This window comes from Psammomys obesus, unplaced genomic scaffold (genome assembly GCF_907164565.1).
Source record: "Psammomys obesus unplaced genomic scaffold, mPsaObe1.curated_primary_1811, whole genome shotgun sequence".
Classification (NCBI taxonomy): Eukaryota; Metazoa; Chordata; class Mammalia; order Rodentia; family Muridae; genus Psammomys; species Psammomys obesus.
In genome coordinates, this window is record NW_026596109.1 from 6,410,364 (window position 1) to 6,415,845 (window position 5,482).

Consider the following 5,482-nt stretch of genomic DNA (forward strand, 5'->3'; position numbering starts at 1 on the left):
TCCCGAATCCTCTGTGAAATGACTGTGAAGAGGGAGGCAACGGAAAAGACCCCATTAGGAAAAGAAACAGCCCCCCCCCCCCCAGAGCCATGGTTTCTAACCCCAGAACTTAGCGGACTAGAAAATGATGGGAGATGATTAATCAAAAATTCAAAGGCTTCCCTCACTGCAGAAAGCACACTTAAGTAGTTTATACAGGATTTCATAAAGCTGTGTGGCTTCTTTGCAATTCCTTCCCAAACCAGGGGTACCCACTGCCCAGCATGCTAATGAAGGTGGTGTCCTGGGAGCCTGAGAAAGAGAAAAACCCTCTTGCTCTGGGATAAAGGAATTCTGGGAATTCCTAGTCATTGGAGCATGACTGGAATCTAATAAAATAGAGTTTAGGTGTGCATGTGCTTTTGCATGTGTGATTGTGTGTGTGTGTGTGTGTTGGAGGGTACATATAAGTTGTGTCTGGGGATGGTTCCCAAGTGGCTATGGGAACAGCTACCTGGAGTTTGTGGCAGGTTTGCTTGCAGCCATCTGGAGATATCACTGGGAAGAACTGGAGAACTGGTCACCATCTCTGAGTTCTATTGGTGGCAGGGCCCTCTCAGAGCATTACCACATTCTGGAGAACTGGTCACCATCTCTGAGTTCTATTGGTGGCAGGGCCCTCTCAGAGCATTACCACATTCTAGCCTGGCTGTCTCCAGGTCTGCACTTTAAAGCTGGATGCATCTGTAGAGAGGGCTGGAGGGAACATTGCTGGTCATACAACCTCGAGAAGTAAAATGAAGGCCCTTTGCTTTCTAAAAGGCTTGCAAAAGCTCTTCCTGCATAAAGGGGAACTAGTCTCTGTGAAATGTGGGGAGAGGTGGGCAGAGTGGAATGACCATGGTAACCCCTCTGTTTTCTTATTATTCTCATACATTCTTTTAGTTACAAGGGCTCTGTCATCTTGTATGATGGCCTTCACCTCTCTGAGGTTTGATTGCTTTCTCATCTGCACAGAGAGAATTCTGTTACAATACAACCTAAGAACGTTGTAAGAATGCAACAAGAATTCTAATTCTTAGAAAGTGTTTCATTTTAAATGGACCAAATCTCAAAGGATGCTGTTATTTTCATTTTCAATTGTAGAGTGTAGGTACTTGCTGTCTGGTTACCACATGGGCTGGGAATCCACAGGCTCATGGTCGAAGGCTCAGCCCCATTGGAACTGAGAGGTAGTGGAGTTTTAAGAGGAGTGGCCTAGCAGAGGCTGAGTAGGTGTTCTCAGAGGGCTGGGCTAGCTCTTGCAAAATACATTGTGCTAGAGAAGGGTCCTCCATGGACTTGGTCCTTTCTGATCATGACCATTTCCTTGTCTGACCATTTATCAGGTGCAAACACCACCAGGAGATTCTTGCCAGATGCTAGTGTCAAGCTGTTTAGACTTGCCAGCCTCCAAAATCATAAGCCCAATAAACCTCTCTCTTTCTTTTTTTTTAAGATAAAGTCTACAGTCTCAGTTATTTTGTCATAGCAGCAAGGTGGATTAAGATGCTCAGAGTTCTGCGTGTATCATAGATCCTTCCTGTAAAGCACTACAGAGATGCTTCCTGTCTGTAGATGTGACTGATGGAAACTATGTTTTCCTTTTTAGTGCTGTGATTCTTTTTACAGGTCACCTCTGTGTGTGTCCAATCTCCCACCTTTAACTTTAAAGGTCCTGGATAGGGAGCCTGGCTAATTTGCCTCTGGATTTCTCCTAGGACTTAGCTTTTTCACATATTAATTAATGTTCTTTTCTTTTTTTACATTGGAAAATGTTTACATATTGAGCAAATAAGACCAACATATATAGTCTAACATGAGCACTATACAATTTGGGATACTTTTAAGATAAAATAACACATAATAACTGTGAGAGGTGTCCCTAAATGAGCCATTTTAGTCTTGGTGGGATGGAAACTTTCCCCCATCATTCTAATACCTGGTGACAATCTAGTGAAGACTTTTCTTTTTAAAAATCAGAATTCTGGAGAGGAGGTAGTTGCAACTTTACTTATAGGTGAAATCAATTGAGGGGGAATTAAATATTTGTAGAATCACAGCCAGAAGGCAGGAAATATTTTTTAAAACATTTTCTTACAGAAGAAAACTGATAATAAAAGACAGAAGGGAATGTACGTGGTTAAATTATTTGTGCAGAAATCGGTGGACATCATAATAATTGAAAGTTATTATTTGAAAATATTCTCCCCTCTGCTTCTCAGGACTTTTAGAAGAAGCTCTGCTCCATCCACAGCCCTGGATTCTGATTATTTTCAAGCCTTACTTTCCATGGTTCTTATCTCCCACCCAATTTTCTAATGTGTGTTTGTCCCAAGACTCTTTTGATGTTCCAGATGTCCACTCATCTCTGTAGCAACTCATACGTATCCATTCCCTTGACTTCTCATGCTTGCCTGTATACTGATGATTCCCAAATGTACAGCTCTAGCTCCACCTTCTCTGTCGCTTCTTAGCATCCTTCAAATATAACCCTTCATCGCCTAAAACTTGACATTTATTGGGATGAACTTTCTTCAGCACTGTCATTGACCTTAGTAGTAACACTTCCCTTATCCTTGGAGTGACCCAAAGATTTGATCAATGTCTCCAGAGCCTGTCTTTGCTCTGTTCCATCAGGATCCACCATTATATGGATTCTTCTAGGTACAGAGCTTGAGACAAGGGCTTAAATGGCATGGCATGTGTCATCAGCCTTGTGTACTTGTGCTTTCCAACTCCACAAATTCAAACAACTTCAGCTCAAGAATATTCTTTAATATGCATCTCTACTGAACAAGTATGAACTCTTTCATCATACTGTAACAAGGGCCTTATATTTGCATTGTATTTGATAGTATGAATAAAACCAATAATATCCTGCAAGTACCGAGAATCAACTAGAGGTCACTTGGAAAATAATTCCCCCAAACAACAGAAGATTGCAGAAGCCAGACAGGGACAAAAAGAGGGCCCACAAAGTATATATTACTAACAGCCTTCCAAATTGGGCAACTGAGGCTCAGTGCTCTGTGGGGAATCACAATGAGCAAGCAGGGCATGAGCAAGGAATAAAGAGACTAATTTTCTGCTCTCCAGCTGCCACCTGCCATTGAAAGCCCATTATCTTACCAGTATTCCCAGTATCTTTTCTTTTTTTTTATTAAATTTTTATTTTTTAGATTAATTAGTTTATTCACTTCATATCCCAGCTGTAGCTCCCTCCTTCCTCCCCTCCCAATCCCACCCTTCCTCCTTCATTTCCACCTATGCCCCTCTCAAACTCCACAGATAGGGGAGGTCCTCTTCCCCTTCCATCTTATCCTAGCTTATCCGGTCTGAACTTATTCATCAGAAACTGGCTGTATTGTCCTCCTCTGTGGTCTGGCAAGGCTACTCCCCCATCAGGGGGAGGCGGTCAAAGATCTAGCCACTGAGTTCATGTCAGAGACAGTCCCTGTTCCCCTTACTAGGGAGCCCACTTGGATACTGAGCTGCCACGGGCTACATTTGAGCAGGGGTACTAGGTTATCTCCATGAATGGTCCTTGGTTGGAGTATCAGTCTCAGAAAAGACTCCTGTGCACAGATATTTTGGTGCTGTTGCTATCCTGTGGAGCTCCTGGCCTCTCCAGGTCTCACTATCTCCCCCTTCTTTCCTAAAATTCCCTGCACTCTGCCCTAATTAATGTTTTTGGTGTGTGTGTGGGGGTCATTCTTCAGTTCCAAGGACCTCCATTCTTTCTTCAGATGATCACCTTCAGTGTTGAGGGAACTATCTACTATTTTTATTATTAAATTTAAAAATATGTTTTTAATTGAAATAGAGTTACATCATTCTCTCACCCTGCTTTGCTCACTCCAGGCCTCCCAGTGACCCTTTCTCAAAACCTCCCCATGTTTCCACTCGCAAATGGATAGCCTCTTTTTTCTTTATTATTGTTATATGCATAGATACATATGTATATTATGTAATGTGTATGTGACCTCCCCCAGTCTGCTAAATCTGTTTTTGTTGGTAGTATGTCTATACCATTTAAAGGCTAATCACTCTCACTGGATAACCAACAAGGGAACTCATCCCTGGGAGTGGCTAATTCTCCTTCTTCTGGGAGTCATTAGTTGCTCGTAGTTCTTTGTGTAGGGGTGAAACCCCTCAAAAATTCCCTAGCATTTTTGTTAACATTTGTTGTTAACAATATTGTTAACAAGTGTTGTTAACATTTCTGTTGCTATTGTTGATGTTTTGGTCTTGTTTATGCAGCCATTTTTGGGAGAGACAGTTTCATAGCAGACTTTCTGTTATTCTGACTCTTAGAATCTTCCTGTCTCCTCTTTCACAATGTACACCAAGTCATAGATGCAGGATCTGTGATATAGAGGTATCTGTTGAGGCCAGGCTCTTCATGTTCTGTTGATCACATCTTTGCATTGTGTCCAGTTGTGATTTTCTGTGATGCTCTCCATTTTCTGCAAAAAGAAGCTTCTTTGATAAGGGATAATATCCACACTTAGCGATTGTTATATGAATCAGATTTAGAATGTAGTAAGGGATTATGTTGGTCCAGCAAAGAGAGAGTAGAGGATTCTTTTCTAAAGACCTTGGCCTCGCTAGACCTAAAAAGTTGGCTAGGTTTCCAGTACCAGCCATGATTTTCCTTTTTCTGAGTGGCACTTAAGTCCAGTGAAACAGCTTTTGGTTGTCACCAGTATGTGGGTGCCACTTATTGCTGGTAATTGTCATGGCTCAGAGGGGTTGCATGACATACATATCCAATGCATAACATTGGATAACATTCTTTAAGTGCTTCCCTCCATTGGTAGATTGGTAGACAGTATTTTCTGGAACCATAAAAGCTAGCCTACAGAAAAGAGGCTTGCAGGCAGATCCAGCTCAAATTTCCAAGTCCTGCGTCCAAAGTGTGTGGTGTCTTAAGCAGCAGGAGCCAACCCTCAATCCCCGAGAAGCAACCAAGGGCTATGCTGATAATCTATATTGTTCGGGGGAGTCATTTGAACCAACTTGACTGACTGAGATTAGGATTTTGTGGAGAGTGCTATTAGCGCAAATAGTTTAACTTCTTTAATATATATGCTCTATATTAGGACTATTAAATATATATTTATATATATTTGAGATATAGTAGTAAAACCAACAAAGTACTGGCACAGAAACAGACATGTAGGCCAGTGGAATAAAATAGAGGAGCCAAACATGAATCATTTGATATTGCCATTGAGGAAAAAAAAAAAAAAAAACAAGTACCAGAAAAAAAGAGAATCTTCAGCGAATGGTGCCAAGAAAACTGGATGTCCACATGTGAAATTAGACCTATATTTACCCCCTGAACAAAAATTAGTTCTAAGTGGATCAAAGACCTCAACTTGGAACCTGAAACATTAAAACCGTGAGAAGAAAACACAGGCAGTGTCCTCCAAGATGTAGATGTAGGAAAAGACTTTCT